Source organism: Salvelinus alpinus, chromosome 2 (assembly GCF_045679555.1).
Source record: "Salvelinus alpinus chromosome 2, SLU_Salpinus.1, whole genome shotgun sequence".
Taxonomy (NCBI): domain Eukaryota; kingdom Metazoa; phylum Chordata; class Actinopteri; order Salmoniformes; family Salmonidae; genus Salvelinus; species Salvelinus alpinus.
Window position 1 is genome coordinate 19,063,587 of NC_092087.1, and position 13,613 is coordinate 19,077,199.

Here is a 13,613-nt window from a genome sequence, read left to right on the forward strand (position 1 = left end):
ACAACAGTCCATTACGGATTACAAAGGAAGACTCAGCCATGATCTGCCCCGACGAACTCAATGCATTTTATGCACACTTTGACGAAAACAACACAGAGCCGTGCATGAGGTCCCCCTCTGACGCAGGGGACTGGGTGATCTCGCTCTCTGAGGCCAACTTGAGGTATGGTTTTTAATCAGGTCAACACTCGTAAGGCCACGGGCTGAACGGTATTCCAGGGCGCGTTCTCAGAGCATGCAAAGAACAGCCGGCAGGCATATTCACATTCATTTTCAACCTCTCCTTGTCCGAGTCTGTAATCCACACATTTGTCAAGCTGACCACCATCATTCATGTTCCCAAGAGCTCTAAGACTACCTTCCACAATGACTAGCACCCTGTAGCACTCACATCTGTAATCATGAAGTCTTTTGAAAGGCTGGTTATGACACACATCACCCCAGACACATCATCAATTGCACTCCACGCTGCCCTCACACACCTAGATAAGACAAATACCTATGTGAGAAGCTGTTCACCATAGTCCCCTCCAAGCTCGTCACCAAGCTTGGTACCTTGTCTGTGTGGTGCGTGCGTCTGTCTAGCACTCCGTGTGTAGCCAGTTGATGTGATAACCATTTTGTGGGTTGACAGAAGTACTTTCCCCAAAACCTTCTCAATTAAACGTTAACTGCAAAGTAGGCTTACCTGGCAGAAGAATATCATGAGTAAATATATAATTTGTATCTATTATTTGCTGTATGCAAACTTTGCCATGAAATGAGCAGCAGCAGTACAGAGCCATCGCTAGACCGGCACGTTAGACAGCACATTCCTCACTCGCTAGATGGCAATTAAAGGAGAATTACACTCAAATATAAAAATGTGTTCATTTTATTTCAGACCTAATTAAAAAACAATTCTGATGTGACTGTTTAACAAGCTGATGGCCTTGAGATAGAAGCTGTTTTTCAGTCTCTCAGTCCCAGCTTTGATGCACCTGTACTGACCTCGCCTTCTGGATGATAGCGAGGTGAACAGGCGGCAGCTCGGGTGGTTGTTGTCCTTGATGATCTTTTTGGCCTTCCTGTGACGTCGGGTGCTGCAGGCGTCCTGGAGGGCAGGTAGTTTGCCCCCGGTGATGGGTTGTGCAGACCTCACCACCCTCTGGAGAGCCTTGCAGTTGAGGGCGGTGCAGTTGCCGTACCAGGCGGTGATACAGTCCGACAGGATGCTCTCGATTGTGCATCTGTAAAAGTTTGTGAGTGTTTTAGATGACAAGCCAAATTTCTTCAGCCTCCTGAGGTTGAATGAGGCGCTGTCTTCCAAGATGGCGTAGCAGTGGGATGTCTGTTTTGATTGTCTTGTCCCGTCCCTTGTATATATTGTTTTTATTCGTATATATTGTTTTATATTTTTAATCTCAATTTCTATCTACGGACTGAACATACTATCCTGCAACCCGCCTCACCCAATGTGGTATGGATCTGCTATTTTTTTATACTTTAGAACCGGAACCCCCTTCAGTAACTAGACAGCTAACTAGCTACTAGCTAGTGGTCAGTTAGCCACTGCTAGCGGTCATCACCGTTAACTCGGACATCTGCCAGCCTCAGCCCGGTCAACTCCTGCCAGCCTGCACAGCGCGATATCAACCCAGAGCATATCGGGCTGCTTTTCTCTACCACATCCCCGGATTCCTACCGCAAGCTCTGAACCTTTACCCCGGATCATCGCAGCTAGCTAGCTGCTATCCGAGTGGCTACTCCTGTCTAACATCTCTGCCCCGAAGAAAGCACCAGTTAGCCTGGAGCTAGCCTCGAGCTAGGCCCATCTCCCGGATAGCCGAAGAGATCCATCAGATAATTCCTGGGCCTACCTCTTTTGCCAATTGGCCTGGATCCTTTGCCTGCCAACACGGAGCCCCGCCGATCCATCACGACTGGTCTGCTGACGTAACCGTCCGAGGGGGTTTCAATAGGTTCTCCCGTTGCGATGTTCCCCTGAGGCCCATCTGCTAGCCCCACCCCGCCCTGCTAGCTGTCTGAAACGTTGTGCCTCCAGCTCACCTAGCTACTCACTGGACCCTATGATCACTCACATGCAATCTACTGCAGAGATAGCCTGCAGAGTTCTGTCATACTATCCAGGTCTGTGCCAAAACAATTCGAGCTTCTACTTTTAAAAATCCACCTTTCCAGAAACAAGTCTCTCACCGTTGCCGCTTGTTATAGACCCCCTTCAGCTCCAAGCTGTGCCCTGGACACCATATGTGAATTGATCGCCCCCCATCTATCTTCAGAGTTCGTACTGTTAGGTGACCTAAACTGGGACATGCTTACACCCCGGCCGTCCTACAATCTAAGATAGATGCCCTCAATTTCACACAAATTATCAAGGAACCCACCAGGTACAACCCTAAATCCGTAACCTTTGGCACCCTCTATGATATCATCCTGACCAACTTGCCCTCTAAATACACCTCTGCTATCTTCAACCAGGATCTCAGCGAGCACTGCCTCATTGCCTGGGTGCGTAATGGGTCCGCGGTCAAACGAACACCCCTCATCACTGTCAAACGCTCACTAAAACACTTCAGCGAGCAGGCCTTTCTAATCGACCTGGCCCGGGTATCCTGGAAAGATATTGACATCCCGTCAGTAGAGGATGCCTGGTTGCTCTTCAAAAGTGCTTTCCTCTCCATCTTAAATAAGCATGCCCCATTAAAAAAATGTATAACTATAACAGATACAGCCCTTGGATCACCCCAGACTTGACTGCCCTTGACCAGCACAAAAACATCCTCTGGCATTCTGCATTAGCATCGAATAGCCCCCGTGATATGCAACTTTTCAGGGAAGTTAGGAACCAATATACTCAGTCAGTTAGGAAAGCCAAGGATAGCTTTTTCAAACAGAAAGCTACAGCTTCCTGTAGCACTGATTTCAAAAAGTTTTGGGACACTGTAAAGTCCATGAAGAATAAGAGCACCTCCTCCCAGCTACCCACTGCACTGAGGCTAGGAAACACTGTCACCACCGACAAATGTACGATAATCAATCATTTCAATCAGCATTTTTCCACAGCTGGCCATGCTTTCCACCTGGCTACCCCTACCCCAGCCAACACCTCAGCACCCCTGCAGCAACTTGCCCAACACCCCCCCCCCCCCCACTTCTCCTTCACCCAAATCCAGACAGCTGATGTTCTGAAAGAGCTGCAAAATATGGATTCCTACAAATCAGCTGGGCTAGACATTCTGGACCCACTCTTTCTAAAATTATCCGCCAAAGTTGTTGCAACCCCTATTACCAGTCTGTTCAACCTCTCTTTCGTATCGTCTGAGATCCCCAAAGATTGGAAAGCTGCCGCGGTCATCCCCTCTTCGAAGGGGGAGACACTCTAGACCCAAACTATTACAGACCTATATCCATCCTGCCCTACCTTTCTCAAATCTTGGAAAGCCAAGTTAATAAACAGATCACCAACCATTTCGAATCGCTCCGTACCTTCTCCACTATGCAATCTGGTTTCCGAGCTGGTCATGGGTGCAACTCAGCCATGCTCAAGGTCCTAAACGATATTATAACTGCCATCGATAAAAGACAGTACTGTGCAGCCATCTTCATCGACCTGGCCAAGGCTTTCGACTCTGTCAATCACCGCATTCTTATCGGCAGACTCAATAGCCTTGGCTTCTCAAATGACTGCCTTGCCTGGTTCACCAACTACTTCTCAGAAAGAGTTCAGTGTGTCAAATCGGAGGGCCTGTTGTCCGGACCTCTGGTAGTCTCTATGGGGGTGCCACAGGGTTCAATTCTAGGGCCGACACTTTTCTCTGTATATATCAATGATGTCGCTCTTACTGCTGGTGATTCTCTGATCCACCTCTACGCAGACGACACCATTCTGTATACACCTGGCCCTTCTTTGGACACTGTGCTAACAAACGTCCAAACGAGCTTCAATGCCATACGACACTCCTTCCGTGGCCTCCAACTGGTTTTAAATGCTAGTAAAACTAAATGCATGCTCTTCAACTGATTGCTGCCCGCACCATCCCGCCCGACTAGCATCACTACTCTGGACGGTCCTGACGTAGAATATGTGGAGAACTACAAATACTTTGGTGTCTGGTTAGACTGTAAACTCTCCTTCCAGACTCACATTAAGCATCTCCAATACAAAATTAAATCTAGAATTGGCTTCCTATTTCGCAGTAAAGCCTCCTTCACTCATGCTGCCAAACATACCTTAGTAAAACTGACTATCCTACAGATCCTTGACTTCGGCGATGTAATTTACAAAATAGCCTGCAACAATCTACTCAGCATACTGGATGTAGTCTATCACAGTGCCATTCGTTTGGTCACCAAAGCCCCATATACTACCCACCACTGCAATGCTCTTGTTGGCTGGCCCTTCTTCGCCAAACCCACTGGCTCCAGGTCATCTATAAGTCTTTGCTAGGTAAAGCCCTGCCTTATCTCAGCTCACTGGTCACCATAGCAACACCCACCCATAGCACGTGCTCATGCAGGTATATTGCACTGGTCATCCCCAAAGCCAACACTTCCTTTGGCAGCCTTTACTTCCAGTTCTCTGCTGCCAATGACTGGAATGAATTGGAAAAATCACTGAAGCTGGAGACATATCTCCCTCTCTAACTTTAAGTATTAGCTGTCAGAGCAGCTTACCGATCACTGTACCTGTACACAGCCAATCTTAAAATAGCACACCCAACTACCTCATCCCCATATTATTATTTATCCTCTTTGCTCTTTTGTACCCCAGTATCTGCCCCATTAAAAAAATGTATAACTATAACAGATACAGCCCTTGGATCACCCCAGACTTGACTGCCCTTGACCAGCACAAAAACATCCTCTGGCATTCTGCATTAGCATCGAATAGCCCCCGTGATATGCAACTTTTCAGGGAAGTTAGGAACCAATATACTCAGTCAGTTAGGAAAGCCAAGGATAGCTTTTTCAAACAGAAAGCTACAGCTTCCTGTAGCACTGATTTCAAAAAGTTTTGGGACAATCAATCACCACCTTCCGGAGACACCTGAAACACCACCTCTTTAAGGAATACCTAGGATAGGATAAAGTAATCCTTCTAACCCCCCCCCCCTTAGAGTTAGATGCACTATTGTATAGTGGTTGTTCCACTGGACATCATAAGGTGAATGCACCAACTTGTAAGTCGCTCTGGATAAGAGCGTCTGCTAAATGACTTAAATGTAATGTAAATGTATCTCTACTTGCACATCACCATCTGCACATCTATCACTCCAGTATTAATGCTAAATTGTAATTATGTTCACCTCTGTGGTCTATTTATTGCCTACCTCCCTACTCTTCTACATTTGCACACACTGTACATAGATTTTTCTATTTTTCTTTTCTTTTGTGTTATTGACTGTATGTTTTTTTATGTGTACCTCTGTGTTGTTTTTGTCACACTGCTTTGCTTTATCTTGGCCAGGTCGCAGTTGTAAATTAGAACTTGTTCTCAACTTGCCTACCTGGCTAAATAAAGGTGAAATAAACATCACCACGCTGTCTGTGTGGGTGGACCATTTTAGTTTGTCTGTGATTTGTACGACATGGAACTTAAAACTTTCTACCTACTCCACTACTGTCCCATCGATCTGGATGGGGGAGTGCTCCATCTGCTGTTTCCTGAAGTCCACGATCATCTCCTTTGTTTTGTTGATGTTGAGTGAGAGGTTATTTTCCTGACACCATACTCCGAGGGCCCTCACCTCCTCCCTGTAGACTATCTCGTCGTTGTTGGTAATCAGGCCTACCACTGTAGTGTCATCTGCAAACTTGATGATTGAGTTGGAAGCGTGCATGGCCACGCAGTCATGGATGAACAGGGAGTACAGGAGAGGGCTGAGAACGCACCCTTGTGGGGCCCCAGTGTTGAGGATCAGCGGGTGGAGATGTTGTTCAAAGTCCAGGACCCAGTTGCACAGGGCAGGGTCGAGACCCAGGGTCTCAAGCTTAATGACGAGTTTGGAGTGCACTATGGTGTTAAATGCTGAGCTGTAGTCAATGAACAGCTTTCTTACATACTGTAGGTATTCCTCTTGTCCAGATGGGATAGGGCAGTGTACAGTGTGATGGCAATTGCATCGTCAGTGGACCTATTGAGGCGGTAAGCAAATTGGTGTGGGTCTAGGGTGTAAGGTAGGGTGGAGGTGATATGGTCCTTGACTAGTCTCTGAAGGCACTTCATGATGACAGAAGTGAGTGCAATGGGGTGATAGTCATTTAGTTCAGTTCGCGCGAATGCTGCCATCAATCCACGGTTTCTGGTTAGGGAAAGTGTTAATGGTCACATAGGGAACGACATCTCCGATGCACTTGCTAATAAACTTGCTCACCGAGTCAGCGTATACGTCAATGTTATTGTCTGAGGCTATCCAGAACATATCCCAGTTCACGTAATCGAAGCAATCTTGAAGCGTGGAATCCGATTGATCAGACCAGCATTGTATTGACCTGAGCACGGGCGTTTCCTGTTTTAGTTTCTGTCTAAGGCTGGGAGCAACAAAAAATGGGATCATGGTCAGATTTGCTGAAGGCAGGGCTCACGCATTCGATATGCTGATAGAATTTAGGAAGTATGATTCTTAGGTTATTTTTGATCAAATCACCAGCTACAATAAATGCAGCCTCAGGATGTATGGTTTCCAGGTTACATAGAGTCCAGTGGGGGGGGGGGATTTGCTTGGAAGATAATGCGGTCGGCATTTTATTGTAAGGAATTCTAGGTCGGGTGAACAAAATTACTTGAGTTCTTGTATGTTGTTGAGATTACACCATGAGTCGTTAATCATAAAGGCAAACAACCACACCCTTCTTCTTACCAGAGAAATGTTTGTTTCTGTCGGCGCGATGCGTGAAGAAACCGGGTGGCTGTACGGACTCTGACAACATATCCGGAGTGAGCCATGTTTCCGTGAAGGCAACTAGTGCCCTAATTTCGTCCACCTTGTTATCTAGAGCTTGTACATTGGCGAGAAATATGCTCGGAAGCGGTGGATGGTGTGCTCGCATTCTGAGTTTGACCAGTAGGCCGCTCCATCTGCCTCTCCTGCGGCGACCGCGTTGTTTTGGGTCGGACGCTGGGATTAGATCCAATGTCCAGGGTGGAGGTCCGAACAAAGGATCCACTTCGGGAAAGATGTATTCCTGTTCGTAATGATGGTACGTTGACATCGCTTTTATATCCAATAGTTCTTCCCAGTTGTATGTAATAGAGGTCGACCGATTATGATTTTTCAACGCCGATACCGATACCGATTATTGGACGACAAAAAAAGCAGATACCGATTAATCTTCCGATTTATAAAAATTAAAAAAAGAAAGTTTTATATATATATTGTCACGATCGTCGTATTGTGAAAGAGAGGACCAAGGCGCAGCGTGATATAAATACATTCTTCTCTTTTTAATGAAGACGAAACAAACACTTTTACAAACTAACAAAACGACGAACGTGAAGCTATGATAAACAAAAGTGCAGACACTGACAACTTACACATAGACAATTACCCACAACCTACCTAATGACTATGGCTGCCTAAATATGGCTCCCAATCAGAGACAACGATAGACAGCTGTCTCTAATTGAGAACCAATCTAGGCAACCATAGACTTACATAAACACCTACACTGAACACAACCCCATGAACTCTACAAACACCCCCTAGACAATACAAACACCCTAGACGAGACAAAAACACACACACATCCCCCATGTCACACCCTGACCTAACTAAAATAATAAAGAAAAACAAAGATAACTAAGGCCAGGGCGTGACATATATCATACACACACACACACATTTTTGTAATAATGACAACTGCAACAATACTGAATGAACAATGAACACTTTTATTTTAACTTAATATAATACATAAATACACACACACACACACAGCTCTGAAGTGACAATGATACTGAAGAGTCTGCTTAGGAGACAAATACTCTCAACTGTTTGAATAAAAATAGTAATAATATGATGGCAAACATTACCTTATCCTAGTGAGATTTACACGGGTATCAAAACGTTGAGGCGGTTTAAGCCTGCACGAAACACAGACCTTATTTGAAGTAGATCAAGACATTCTCTATGGAAGACATGAACGGTAAAATAATGAAGGAACCCCTGTCAAGTTCAGCCGCAAGTTATTACAGGAATTATAACGCGTCGACTATTCCTCTCTAAACCATATACCTTTGACTAATCCGGAAACTATCACCTCGAAAACAAAACGTTTATTCCTTTCCGTATTTTATCTAACGGGTGGCATCCATGAGTCTAAATATTCCTTTTACATTGCACAACCTTCAATGTTATGTCATAATTACGTAAAATTCTGGCAAATTAGTTCGCAACGAGCCAGGCGGCCCAAACTGTTGCATATACCCTGACTCTGCGTGCAATGAACGCAAGAGAAATGACACAATTTCACCTGGTTAATATTGCCTGCTAACCTGGATTTCTTTTAGCTAAATATGCAGGTTTAAAAATATTTTTCAAAATTGTGTATTGATTTTAAGAAAGGCATTGATGTTTATGGTTAACTACATATTGGAGCAATGACAGTCATTGATTGATTGTTTTTTATAAGATAAGTTTAATGCTAGCTAGCAATTTACCTTAGCTTACTGCATTCGCGGCACAGGCAGGCTCCTCGTGGAGTGCAATGTAATCAGTGTTAGAGCATTGGACTAGTTAACTGTAAGGTTGCAAGATTGGATCCCCCGAGCTGACAAGGTTAAAAATCTGTCGTTCTGCCCCTCAACGAGGCAGAATGTTCCTAGGCCGTCATTGAAAATAAGAATGTGTTCTTAACTGACTTGCCTAGTTAAATAAAGATTAAATAAAGGTGTAAAAAAAAATATAAAAAAAATAGGCAAATCGGCGCCCAAAAATACATATTTCCGATTGTTATGAAAACTTGAAATCGCCCCGATTAATCAGCCATTCCGATTAATCGGTCGACCCCTAGTATGTAATAACACTTGAGATTTTCTAGGCTAACAATGTCAGAAATAATACATTAAAAAAACGAATAACCTGAAGCGAGGCAACCATCTCTGTCGGCACCATCTAGCTGTTTATAATCAACTAGTACTACTGATATTGAAGACTGCATTGTTGGGAAAGAGCAAGCAAAGAAGGCATTTTTTCCCAACAAAAGGCACGTTATTACAGGCATAAATAGTCCTCAGCACCAGCCCCCCGCCCCCAAGATGATCCCGCAGGTGAAGCCGGATCTGGTTACACGTGGTCTGCACTTGTGAGGCCGGTTGGATGTACTGCCTAATTCTCTAAAACTACATTTGAGGCAGCTTATGGTTGAGAAATGAACATTCACTTCTCTGGCAACAGCTCTTTTGGACATTCCTGCAGTCAGCATGCCAATTGCGCACTCCCTCAAAACTTGAAACATCTGTGGTATTGTGTTGTGTGAAAAAACTGCACATTTCAGAATGGCCTTTTATTGTCCCCAGCACAAGGTGCAACTGTGTAATAACCATGCTGTTTAATCAGCTTCTTGATATACCATACCTGTCAGGTGGATGGATTATCTTGGCAATGGAGAAATGCTCACTTACAGGGATGTAAACAAATTTGTGCACAACATTTTAGAAAAATAAGCTTTTTGTGCATATGGAACATTTCTGGGATATTTTATTTCAGCTCATGAAATATGGGGCCAACACTTCACATGTTGCATTTATATTTTTGTTCAGTATATGTTATCAAAAGGAAAGGCTTGGCTGAAAACCTCATAGATATGCAACATAACAGAGCAGAAATATTGTACAATTTGAGGGTCAAATGACATCCCTCTTCTGCCCAATAAAATCCGTCAACAAAACCCAGAACAATGGGAAATCTTTACTCATTCAATTTTGCGACCCAGGTGCAGTCAAGTAGAAATTAGAATATTGTGAGCTACCCTTAGGATACTTCGGTATGTGAGTGTGTTTCTGATATAAGAATCTCTAGAACATTTCCCTTGCTTTTATCAACCTTTTTCAAAAGAAAACGTTGCAAAAAATTGTCTTTCAAATACTCTCAAGCAACTCAAGCTGTTCTCAGCACTGGAAATAAAACTCCACATTATGATTCTCAAAGCCTTTATGCAATGAAGTATCATTTGCTTCCTTTTGTACTTCCATTCATTGCTACAAAATGATGTACAAATCAACCCTCTCTTTTTACTCATCCCTGTTTAAATAACTTGCTGCTGCAGTATAACGTTTATCCTCACCTCACTCCTGGCCTCCCACCAACCCCCTTCCTGTGTTTAATTGGTGTATTGGAACGTCAGGCCTGCCATATCAAACCTCCTCCATGCTCCAGGAGTTGATAATAATAGTGTTAGTGAGGGAAGGCAGGCACCCCTTTGTGACAATTCTCACTGGAGGAGGTGCCCCATCCAAGGGTTAATTAGCCTGTCTTGCCATGGCTGCTGGCTCTGGCTCCCAAGGTGCCACAGTGGAGAGAGGGGAGACGGGGCTACGCACTCCCACACTTCCCTCACCCCTTCCTTCAGTTCCCTGGTGTATACTCTACCAGGTCATGCATGGATGAGCTGCACTCTGTTATTGTGTAGAATGGAGCTATTTTGGGAGACATATTTTTTTTAAATGCTCTGTGACTCTGACAATGAGTTGGTTTGTACACTTTGCAATGGTTTAAGTGTGTTACTTGTGTTTAAGGGAGTGTCCATGGAGAAACGCCTCAATGCCTTAGTCACTGCATATTAAGATCCTAAACATGCCCATACATACTGTATCTTTAAAAAAGGTCCAATGCAGCCATTTTTAAAAATCTCAATATCAAATAATTTCTGGGTAACAATTAAGTACCTTACTGGGATTGTTTTAAATTAAAATGGCCCTTTTTTTTTTTTTAACTGCTACTTCGCAAAGACCAATTTCTCAAGCAAGAATTTTGCTAGGACTGTCTGGGAGTGGTCTGAGTGGGAAGGGTAAATCCAAAAACGAACTGTTGGCAGAGAGGTTTAGAGCTCTATTTCTTATTGGTCTATTAACAAATTTACCTCTTGGTGATGAAATTTCAGGGCGTTCTTTTCAAACAGGTTACACTAAAATGGCATTATCATTATTTTCACAATTTTACAGTATTATTCCAACCTCATAGTGGAAATATATATATAAAACGCACTGGGCTTGCACTGGGCTTTTAATAGCTCATGCTAAAGCCATACAGTCCACTCCATACAGACCCCACAACCACATCCATGTCTTCTCTCCACAACCATGGGGAGTGTGTTGAGTGTCAGTAAGAGTTCATAAGTGCTTCCAGTCTTACCACACCATCTCTTCAACCATAATGAGCCAAAGGAGACACTCCCCTCAGCTCTGGCCTTGAGATATAAAGGAACAAAAAAGAGAGGGAGGGAGCATACATCTGCATCTGTTTCCCCGGCAACGACTTGCTCTGTCTGCCTGCCACCACGGATACCAGGCTCTAGGGAAAGCAAGCAATGAGCCGCACAGAAGCTTGCTCCCCGGAGAGCAGCACACACAGTTCACACACACAGCTCGCTGGCTATGACCCCAAGGGAAAAGCGTGTGTGTATCTGTGTGTGTGTGCAGCAGCACCCATAGTCTGAACTCTGGGATCTACAGACCAGGGTACCATGCTACTATGCTGGTTTCAGAGTGATGGTTTGTTATGCACGAATGTGTATTTGAAATTACACACAATCGTTTTTCCCCATTTTTGTTCAAGTTACATGAAGGTATATCATCGCTAGAATGATTTGCGAAGGTGCCGCCCCATGAGTCAACTCTCTTGGCTAGAATTTCTTCGGACATTTGAGTAACTTCACACTTATTCTGTCTTTCCTTCCCAGCCCAGGAATGTGATCAGAAAGTAAACAATTTGGATACAGTTATATGAGTGACATTCGATAATCCACTGTTTGTTCGGACCACGTATCATGCAGAAAGCAATCTTCCTCTAAAATTCTGTTTTCATTTTCCAAGTCAAGTATTTGATGAATTCTGACTAACACAGCACTCAAGGGAAGAGCTGTTATAGTCTGTAGACAACAATAGATAGCAGCTGGTGTCAAGATGGCTTCCCTATCTGGTTGGGGTTGATGTTGGGGAGAGACACATTCTGTTGTGTTGATACATTTGAAGTTACATGACACTCCAATAAACCAAATTCCAGTAATAAAAATGTGTGCATGTCAACAAAACCATGCAGTCCATTGCAAAAATGTACCATGGTGGTACAATGAAAAAAATACCATGGTATTATCATGTTTTTTTGGTCACTACCATAGCAGGAAAATACCATGGTACTTTCCTGCCATGGACTGACCAAAAAAACATGATAGTACCATGGTAGTTTTTTCATTGTACTACCACGGCAGGAAAATACCATGGTATTTGCACCAGTACCATGGTATTTTCCTGCCAAGGCAGTGACCAAAAAGCCCTATTTAAAAAAAATTGTACTAGCTACCATGGTACAAAAATGAATCATGGTAATACAATGAAAAAATACCATGGTTTTGTACTAGCAGCATGTAGTGAAACATGAATGCATGGTAGTTGTTTACAATGTATTATGATTGTCTGTGTCTCACCATTTTTCAGGTAAAGTGACAAAAAACAAAGTAATTTATGGTACTCACATAATGCAACATTGACTACTCCCTCTGCAATGGCAAGGCGTAGGCCTAGTACCCTTTAAACGCCTTTAGCTCATAGTGAAAAACCACAACACACATGGTCAAGTAGCATAGTATATCCTCTTAAACATTGGGACCTGGATAGGGTATGGTGAGAAGAATGAAGGGAGTCTAAAACTGTAAAGATTTAAAATAGTTTATCTGGTGCTTCTCTCTTCAATAGTTTTCAGTTGTCTCTCTCTCATTCCACTGACTTGGCTACGCTTATACAATTCTAAATAGCCAACATACTAAACAACTATTTGTAAAAAGGAATTAATTATAATCTTATCTCATAGATACATTTTCATCATGTAATTCTCATCATATCCCTAAAAACAGCAAGTTGCAATGTTTCCCTTTCTTTGCAATCTGTGTGAACGTTCGTTTGTCCTGTTGACATGATTACGACAAGCTAACTTGACTGGCGCTAACTTTAGCCGACGTTAGCTTCTATGCTAACAGACTTTTATAAAATAATTAAACTATCCAAACATCATTAAAAAATATATATATTATATCACTACACTCCGCTTAACTGGGTGTTTCACATCCTACGCTTTATAATTGCTCACCGTGATGATAATGTTTAAAATATTACATTTATCTGGTGCTTCTCTCTTCAGTTCGCTCTCTCATTCAACTGACTCATTTACTAGGCAGGTTAGCGTGAGAGTGAGCGCACGTGACGCAACCACTAGAGCGAGCAGCTCCCTCTGTGGGCCGAAACAAGCGCAACACCCCTTGACTATAAATACAGTAAATGATTACAAAATACCAAGGATTAGGCTACCATATATCTTACATTCTCCCACATTTTAGGTTGGCAAAAAAGGGAACCGAAAGATGAGCAAAAAAACAATACTATTAATACAGAAAGTATT

The 13,613-nt window shown here is 43.3% G+C and overlaps 1 protein-coding gene across 10 annotated transcripts in view; it reads left to right on the top strand.

The window, feature by feature from the left end:
* Window positions 1–13,613, top strand: part of LOC139555925 (band 4.1-like protein 1) — a 171,333-nt gene that overhangs the window by 88,935 nt on the left and 68,785 nt on the right. The gene's annotated exons all lie outside the window — the stretch shown is intronic.